A 10,254-nucleotide genomic window follows, 5' to 3' on the forward strand; every position below is an offset into this window, starting at 1 on the left:
TCCTCAATTTCTTATTTTGGACTTGTGACTGGTGTGTTCATTTAATAATAGTTGTACTGACTGATCTTCCTTCTAGGCATATGGATAGTAACCTGTCAGTAATGGCTAGATCTAGAAATGTTCTTTTAATGATGAATGCAATGCCATTTGTCTTCAATTTATCATTCCCTGCACAGTTGTTGTTGTTGTTAAATACCATGGAGTCAGTTCTGACTCATAGTGAACCTTGCACAGGGTTTCCGAGGCTGTAAATCTTTATGGGAACAGAACGCTTCATCTTTCTCCCACGGAACCGCTGGTAGTTTTGAACTGCCGACCTTGAGGTTAGCAACCCGATTCGTAACCACTACGCTACCAGAGCTCCGTCTGCATAGTAGGCCATATGAATATATGATTCAAAATGGCTAATGTCAGTCAATTTTAGTTTGATAATGTGTAGGATTTCAATCTTTAAGCATTCCATTCAATTTTTAAAACTTCCAACTTCCTTTGATTTATACTTCACACATTCAACATTCCAATTATTAACGGGTGTTTGCAGCTGTTCCTGCTTTTGAGTCATGTGACATTAGTAAATGTCCACATCAGTAAAAGATCCTAAACAGTCTATCCCACAGACATCTAGAGGCAGCTCTCCTTCTGTTGTATTTTGAATGCCTTTCAACGTGAGGGTCTCATCGTCCAGCACTATACTGGACACTGCTCTATTGATATATGCATAAAGTTTCCATTGTCTAACTTTCGAAAATTGATTGTCAGGCCTTCTTTCCTAGTCTCTCTTAGTCTGAAACCTGTCCATTGGGAATGATCCTGATAGTACTAGTACTTGAAATGCTCATGGCGTAGCTTTCAGCATCACAGTAACACTCAAGCCACCACAGTACAACAAACTGACAGACAGCTGGTGGGCTGATAATAATACGAAGGCGGCATTTGCCTTTTCCATTCTCATTCTCCTTTAAATTTACAAAGGAATTCTCCATGGGATACACAATATGGAATTTCACAACATATTGAATGCTGTCAGCAGACATGAAAATCCAGTTGCCTTGTACTATGTCAAAGAACTCTGGTGGCACAGTTGGTTAAGCATTGGCTTGCTAACCACAAGGTCTGTGTTCAAACCCACTAGCCACTCCATGGGAGAAAGATGGGTCTGTCTGCTCCCGTAAAGATTTACAGTTTTGGAAGTCCGACAGAGGAGTTCTACTCTGTCTTATAGGTCACTGTGAATTGGAACCAATTTGATGGCAGTAGGTTTTCTACTAAGCCAGACATTAAAGGGATCTGCCAAAGTGTAGCACAATGCTATTTTTCTCCTTAAATGTTATTTTAGAAAATATGTTATTTTCATAAAAGCATCCCATTAACATGTAATGTTGTTGTTGTTGTTAAGTGCCGTCGAGTCGGTTCCGACCCATAGCGACCCTGTACAGGGTTTCCGAGGGTGTAAATCTTTACGGGAGTAGAAAGCCTCATCTTTCTCCCGCGGAGCGGCTGGTAGTTTCGAACCGCTGACCTTAAGGTTCGCAGCCCGATTCGTAACCACTACGCTACCAGAGCTCCTTATTAACATGTAATAGATATAATCAACCTTGCTACTTTTAAATGACTCATTAATTATTTTTCACATTTCTCGGTTTTAGTTTCTAATATAGTAAACAAACTAGTGGTGCAATGATTAAGCGCTTGGCTGCTAACCAAAAGGTTGGTGGTTTGAATTTACGCAGCAGTTGTGCCTGATAAAGCCCTGGCAATCTGCTCTGGTAAAGATTGCAGCCTAGGAAAACCTCTGTCAGAGGAGGTAGCTTTGAGTCAAAAATTGACTAACCACAACAAACAAAAGTGAAATAAAGTAATATAATAAATCAACATAACACATATAAATCAAAACTTGTTTTAAGAGTGTAAACACTTGTGTAAGAGTAGGAAGTGTGTCTGTGGGCTTGGTGGCACTGTGCATTAAGCATTGGGTTGCTAGTTGAAAGGTCAGTAGTTTGAACCCACCAGCCACAATGATTAGGCAGTCTGCTTTTGTAACAACTTGCAGCCTTGGAAACCCTATGGAGTAGTTCAAGTCTACCCTATAGGGTTGTTATCAGTCAGAATTGACTTGAGGACAATAGGTTTGGGTTTTTTGGTAAAAGTTTGAAAATTGCTGCCTTAATATAAACTCTCTCATCTTGGAAAACCTTGACTCCTGGGTATCCTAATAATCTTAATAATGACTCTCTGCCAATACTATCCTCCCCAAATCATTGAAGATCATTGGAATAATGATGGTGGGATGAAGGCTTCATGAGCCATCCTCCTTAGGTAGACCAAGTTCAACGCAGGCACTCCCAAACGGGAATGTTCTTCACAGACTTCTTTAACTATTCAATAACTTGCCAATTCCTTATCAGTTAGGAATCATAACAGAGTCTTCAGTGTTTTGGTGAGAGTTGACTCATACAGTGTATAAGTAAGTGCTTTGTTGTTTTATAATTTTGCTTGTGGACAAAGAAGGTCTTACCAGTGTCACTGAAACCATCTTTTACCCATAAGAAATTCTATTTTTTTAGCTATTGGTCCTTTGGGTCCACTCATCCTCCCCAGGAGACCTTTCACTACAATTTGGTAAACCCCTAAGGGACCCGTAGGTTCATTACAAACTTTGAATACTTCATTTAACAGATTGTTTTCCAAAATTAGGCAGCCAGAATCACTAATGGGAAGCAGGGTGGATGTAATAAGAAGTAGGAAGATTATGAAGACACAGGGACTGCCTAGAAGAATGGGTTACAACAGGGCCTCATTTACTAGGAAGCCCTGAGGTCTTTGGCACCTGGAAACAGGCTGTAGATGGGAAGACTTGGAGAGTCTTCCTTCTAGATTTTTTCAGATCTTTAGCAAGCCAGTTCCACAACCCTATGGTGATACTCATCCTGAACAACATATTTCTGCTACTGATCTCAGAATGTGTGGTTTTAAATAGATCCACAAATTATTAAATACTAGTCACTTCAAAAGGTGGGATCTCATTTTCCTGCCCATAAAAGTGTGTTGAACTTTGGAACACTAGCAAATAGAACATGGCAGAAGTAATGGTGTTAGACGTTTGTGAGTAATTAGTAGAATATTTTGTTGCTTTCTCCTTGTACTGGCTTGGATCACTTACTCTAGGAAAAACCAGCTGGCATGTTGTGATTGGACCTATGGAGAACCCAAGTGCTGAGAGCCTGAAACTTCTTGCCAATAGATGTAAGGAACTTAGGCAACTAGCCAACAGCCATGTGATCTTGATGCAGATCAGCTGACACCAGTCAACCCTTCACATGATTACAGCTCCTATCAGTATCTTGACTGCAACCTCATGAGATACCAGAACCACCCAGCTAAGCCCCTCTCAAACTCAATACCCCCAGAAACTGTGTGAAATAATGAATGATTTGGGGGTTAATTTACTACTCATTTGTTGCACAATGATAGATAACTAATGTGATGTGTGATTGTCTACTGCATATCACTATTTTTTTTTTTTTTGAAAGACTGTACCTACTACAAGAAACTGATAACTTTTTGTATCTATACTGATGAAACTCCAAATTGTTTGCTCTCCATCTGACCCACCATCACCTGTGATCTGTTCCCCACCTTTCTTTCCTCTCTGCTTCAAGATGTTGAATCAATGATTTGCATTATGTGGATTCCTTATCCTAGTGATTGTCTTCGTGGTCCATAAATGGATAGCAGTGGCAAGGGAGCAGAGAGTGGGATGAGAGAGAGGGCTGCAATTATTTTCTCTGCTTTCTTTTCTACCAGGCCTAGGGAGACAAGAGTTGGTACTACACACCACTTTCTTTTACTTGTATCTGCAGAGTTGAAGTTCTCCATGTGAATTTCTGTGCATTTAGAAGAAAAGGAACCCACTCTTGATTCTACCTTTGAACTATAGAATTGCGTTTAATCCCCCTACAACAATTAAATCCACTCAGTTAATCCTGCTTCTTCTGCAAGCAAAATCGTGTTGCACTGTCTGAACTATGTCATTGTTGTTTGCTAAATCAAGTTGGAATATGTACCTATTTATTGGGTGGAGATATTAAAAAAGGAATACTGAAGGCTGACATTTCTGGAAGCATCTTAGAGCCCTTCTTGCTTGCATGAGAATTGGCCAGACCAGGAACACCATGTGACAGGATTCTGTCCTGCTGAAGTCAGGGAGGGGTCATGACTGTAAACAAAGAACTGATTGGAAAGAATGCTGGCGTGGAGTGGGGAAATCGGACTACCAGTGCTCACTTGTCATGAATTTGCTTCATAGCCTTGAGCAGTTTCTCTGGTTTTCTCATGTCAAAGCTGCTTGTCTCTACTTCACAGGATGATGGTTGTGAAATCAACTAAATTAAGATTTTACTGTATTATGAAAATGAAGATGAAGCACAAAGAGATTAAGTTATTAACCCAAGGATACACAGTGAGTGAGTGATGACACTGGCTCAATGCTGTTTCCCTTTGGTATTCTCAACCCTGATCATTCCTCTGCCCAAAGTCCTTTTTTTAAAAAAGTTTTCATAGTGAATTGAGTGATAGTTTACATGGGAGAACATCAGCTTTACACTCATCCTAATGTATTTTATTTCATTACAATGATTACAGTCCCCTCCATGCATCATCATTCAACAGCATTTGCTTCTATTCCCTTTGTTTTTTGTTTTGTTTTTTTTTTGTGTGGATGAACACCAAAAACACTCAGGAATATATAATCATTAAAACAATCAAAGGGCATACCCTGCAAGCCTGCCCTGGCCGCCAGCACAAAGCCCCTCTCCCTCCACGAGTCTAGAGCCCCCAGTTGCTCCATCTCTCCAAGTCATCATCTCTGCCTCCATCACTGGCATTGCTGTTTCTCTGAATAGGGTCCCATACTCCTCTCCTGCTCTTCTCCTTTTATGATCCCAGGGTCCTCTGCCCCTGGACTGCAAGATCACCCACTCCCCTCTTTTTGTTACAAAACATCTACCTTTACATTTGCAACATTCACAATCAGTCCTGATAACAATTACTCACTATTGAACCACAAGAGTCTTATCCCCATCTCCTTTCACCAGGCCCATCAAGACAGGTTGAAAACCACTCAGTGGAGATTCTACCTTCCCCTGCACCCTCTAAAGCTAAACTCCCACTTGCAAGCTTGTAAGCCAGGCACCAACTTTATAGCCCCCTTATTTTAGGTAGACAATGTCTAAGCTGCCCATCCCTATCAACCCTGTGTACAGAAGTGGTGGGAATGATGCTTGCTGTGAAGATTCCTCCCCTCTTTTAAGCTACTATATCCATAAGTATAGGTCAAGTTCATCAAATTTTAGTGGATTACACTCCCCCCTCCCCCACCCTCCTCCCCTGCTTCTTTCTTCCTCTAGTAGAGTTTTGATCATCCAGCCATTGAAGCTAGGTCACATAGGTACTATCTGCAACTATGGGTGTTCTTGTGCATCTCCCTTCACTTCATATCAGCTGGACACTTCACTCTGCGTTCTAGTCCTCTGTGGCTATGTCCCTGTCTATGGGCTCAGGAGTCCCCAGGTCTCACCATACAGCTGGCCAACCAGGTTTTACTCCAGGTTGACGGGAGGCTATGTAATGTGGTGGAACTCAGCCCACATCTTCATTGCTGCTTTTCCCCCACGTCCCTTCATCGGTAGACCAATGTGGTTACCAGCAAGATTACATGCCTGCTCGTGTATTCCCTTTGAGTTTCAATCTTGTAAGGGGGTTTTCCCTGAAGGGACTTGATTGCTTGCCTTGATGGCTCCTCAGCAAACAACTTACTTGTTCTTGTGGTAGTCAATCAGACTGCTGTTGTTGTTTTTTTTTATTTTTTCTGCTGGTCTTTCTGTTCCCCTAGATGCTCCAGGCTGGTCTGCTTGTCTTTTCAAGTGGGGATTTCCCACCTCAGAAGATTCTGGATCCGGATCAGGATTCCACCTAAGGTCTTATACACTACAAAGGCTCTGCAGGAAGCCTCTTTCACTGGGCAAATTCTAGGACCCCTTTTAGGTATTCCAATAAGTTATAGGCTGAAGATGAGCTACAAGCTTTCTATACTCATATTTCTGGCTATTCCTTTCTCTCCCCCTCAAGTGTCTATTTTATAATAGTAGGCAAGGTAAAACAAGATTCATAGGACAGTCAAGCATCTTAACATTATTTCCCCTCTCTTACCCATTCCGATATGCCTCAATCCCTGTATCACAGAACCCTGTTGTTCCAAGGTTGAGCATACATCACCTCTGTTCCATTTAGCCCATGCAAACCTGTGTAAATGTTCTCCTATATGACTTGCTCTTTCACTCCCCTCCCCTTTCTTGTGTATTGCCCCCCCCCAACACCTGAACTATTGTGTGTCAATTCCTTACCCTGTGCTCTACCTTCTCCTCTCTCCCCACCCCTCCCCCACAATCCGGGTAACCAGCAAATACTTTTTTTTTCCCCTTTTAGTGTAGGTATTTTTTCTTAAGCTTTTACAATAATGGTCTTATGCAGTATTTCTCCTTTTGTGACTGACTAATACCACTCAGCATGATGTCCTCAAGGTTCATCCATGTTATGCCGTGGCTTACAGCTTCCTTGTTATTCTTCAAAGTAACATATTATTCCATTGTGTGTATATACCAAAATTTGTTTATCCATTGATATACATTTAGGTTGTCCCCATCTTTTTGCAATTGTGAATAGTGCTACTATGAACATTGCTGTGCATATATCTTCTACTCATGTTATGGCTCGTATTTCTTGTGGATAAATACCAAGTAGAGGAAGTGCTGGTACATAAGGTATTTCTATTTCCAACTTTTGAGGAAGTGTCATACTATTTTCCAGAGTGATTGCACCATTTTGCAATCCCACCAGCAATGTAGGAGGGCCCAAGTCTCTCCACATCCTCGCCAGCATTTATTGTCCTCTACTGTTTTGAACTTCCCTGTTCTTGCTGGTGTGAGATAATATTTCATTGTTGTTTTGATTTGCATCTCTCTAATAACTAGTGAAGATGGAATGTCTTCCTTGCTGAAGTGTCTATTCATGACCTGTGCCCATTTTTTATTGGACTATTTGTCTTTTTCTTGTAGAGGGTGTTGTAATTTCCTAAATATTTTAGAAATTAGTCCCTTGTCCAATGTGTGATTGCAAAAGATTTTTTCCCATTGTGTGGGTTACCTTTTACCTCTTTTGGTGAAGTCTTTTGATACACATACGTTTTTAATTTTTAGTATGTCCCAATCATCTATTTTTTCCAAAAGTCCTTTTTGATAAATTCTCTCCAAGTAGCCCCTTGGGTCTCCCTGTGCTATACGCTTTATTGTCGTTCACATTCTTACATAACATTCTGAAGTGTTAAAAGATCTTTATATTTTACATCAAAGCCAATTCTAGGTAAAGAAATCCTACTAAAAACAAGTTAAAAACATAAATTTTCCTCTGGAATGGAAGTGATCTAACACAGAAGTCCAGAATTTCATATTGGATGGCCTGGGACCAGATAGGTTTAGGGATTTTTAAGTGTTTCAGAGTTTTGAAAATTAATTTGCTGTAATCATACCCTTCTCCCCCCCCCCCACTCCATACACACACTATTAGAACACTCCAGAACGTTGGACTTTTCCCTGGGGCTTCCCTACACCCACCAATACCTTTATGTTGTTGTTGTTAAGTGCCATCAAGTCATAGCTAGCCTGTATAGGGTTTCTGAGGAGTGGCTGGTGGATTTGAACTGCCAACCTTGTGGTCCAGTGCTTACCCTACAGTGCCACATAGCTATCCCTTTATTGGTTTCAACCCAGCAATCCTATGTGACAGAACAGAACTGCCCCACAGGGTTTCCAAGGCTGTAATCTTTATGGGAGCAAATTGCCAACCTTTTTTCTTCTCTCTCCTGTGTTGTAGTTTGGGTGAGTTCAAATGGCCAGTCTTTCAGTTAGTAGTTCAGTGCTTAACCATTGCAGCTGACAAATGACTGACTGGTCCCAAAGTCAAGATAAATTACAATGTGATAGTAATTGAATCAACCTGCCCCTGAGAATTACATTTATTTAAATATTGCTTTCAAATGGCAATTTAATAATGCAGTTAATATGGAAATAATATCATTAAGAAACCGTTTATTTGTTTAAGAAGAATCAGTTTATAGAACATCATTATTAACTAGACTTTCTCAGTGTGATTAAGTTTACTCCACCATGGTCTGCTTTAGATCCTTACTGGAACAAGATGGCACACAGGCACGGTATACAATGAGCCCTGCAGTATCTAAGAGCTTGCTGGCATGACTCTGGGACATCTGGGAAGTTGACCCTTGTCCTGCAGTTCTGAGTGTAAGAAAATAGGTGGCCTAAGATGGACTAGCCCATGAAGCCTGAGTGAAGTGCCCTAACTATGCAGTGTTCCAATAGCCACCAGAACATTCTATCACACCAAGAAAGATAAGGCACACCTGGTCTAGAAGACAAGGCCTCTAGCACATACACATCTTTCATCCGTGCAAGGACAAGCCTGACCTGATGCATGTAAGACTGGGCCTTGGCAGAGTCAATGGCATAGAGGGATAGAGAAGCAGAGGACTATAGGCCCATGGACTGACAAAGGCAGTGTGCCTGTTGGCAGGAAGCTGACTTGCAAAATGTGCCCTTAGGACATTTAAACAAATATATATTTTCAATGTGGAATGTACACATAAAAAAAAAAAAAAAAAGTAATAGAGGTAGATACTGTCGCTGATGGTACATGAAGGGATTGTAATCATTGCAATGATTTGCTGAATGTAAAACTGATGATCTGGAGAGCGCCCTGGGCAGCCTCGCCGCCGCCACTGACCTGGTTACCATCACACCCTGGGAGGAGCCGCAGCAGCTGCCATAGCTGGCTCCAGTCACCATCACCGCAACCATGAGTCGCGAGGCCTAGATCCAGCAGCCGCCCTCCGCCCGGGCGGCCACACAAAGATGGTGCCTGTCAGCGGAGACAAGAAGGTCATCGCAAGTAAAGTTTGGAAACAGTACAATGGTTCAGTGTAAGGAACGGATATGTTTTTCATCAACAGGAACAGCACCAAGGAAGATGTGTTTGTACACCAGACTGCCATAAAGAAGAATAACCCCAGGAAGTAGTACCTTCGTAGTGTAGGAGATGGAGAGATTGAGGAGTCTGATGTTGTTGAAGGAGAAAAGGGTGAAAAGGCAGCAAACGTTACAGGCCCTGGTGGAGTTCCAATGCAAGGCAGTAAATATGCAGCAGACGGTAACCATCATAGACGGTACCATGTCGTGGGGGTCCTCTACGCAATTATCAGCAAAATGACCAGTATAGTGAGAGTGGGGGAAAGAATGAGGGATCAGAGCGTGCTCCTGAAGGCCAGGCCCATTAGCGCACACCCTGCCTCAGGTAATGGTTCCCACCTTACTACATGCTGAGACCTATGGGCGTCGACAGCAGTATACCAACCTTCCTTAACAGAGAGAGGTGATGGAGGGTGCTGACAACCAGGGTGCAGGAGAACAAAGTACACCAGTGAGACAGAATATGTATCGGGGTGATAGACCACGATTTCGTAGGGGTCCTCCTCGCCAAAGACAGCTTTGAAAGGAGGGCAATGAAGAGGATAATGAAAATCAATATGAGACCCAAGGTCAGCAGCCACCTCAGCGTGGTACTGCTGCAACTTCAACTACCAACGCTTCATAAATATGCATGTTTCTTGTCCGTGTGTTATTTTTTCATGTGGCCCTTTGTTTCAACTGCACAGAGGACATACAAAGCTCTTAGAATGTGTGAGCAGGTTGGTGAGCTGGCAAAAAGATAGGGCAGACCCAATGTCACAGGGACCCAACTGGTCAGCTCACTAGCCAAAGCCAGACTAGGGATTACCCTCCCTAAGTGTCTACCCTTATCACCTGGCTCCCCCAGAGCATGTATTCAGAAGGCGTGGCTGTTGTTGTTAAGTGCCATCGAGTCGATTCTGACTCATAGCAATCCTGTATAGCATTTCTGAGGTTGTACATCTTTGTGGGAGCAGAAAGTCTCATGTTTCTTTCCGATTCAGAAGGCATGTATGTGCTTGTTTGAACTCTCACAAGTCTGCTGCTACAACACAATGGAAGGAGCACCTACTCAGTCAACTGGAAATTTTCTAGAACTGACAACTCCATCAAACTTTAGCTTACTTCTAACCACTGGCCCCTTGTAGTGCTCTCGGTTTTGTTCTTTTCCTGCTCACTT

General features: G+C 42.2%; 1 pseudogene; it reads left to right on the forward strand.

Annotated features, from left to right (window-relative positions):
* The first annotated feature begins 3,074 nt into the window (after positions 1-3,074).
* Positions 3,075-9,720, forward strand: LOC102841193 (annotated as a pseudogene).
* The last annotated feature ends 534 nt before the right edge of the window (positions 9,721-10,254 follow it).

This window comes from Chrysochloris asiatica, unplaced genomic scaffold (assembly GCF_000296735.1).
Source record: "Chrysochloris asiatica unplaced genomic scaffold, ChrAsi1.0 scaffold00038, whole genome shotgun sequence".
NCBI lineage: Eukaryota > Metazoa > Chordata > Mammalia > Afrosoricida > Chrysochloridae > Chrysochloris > Chrysochloris asiatica.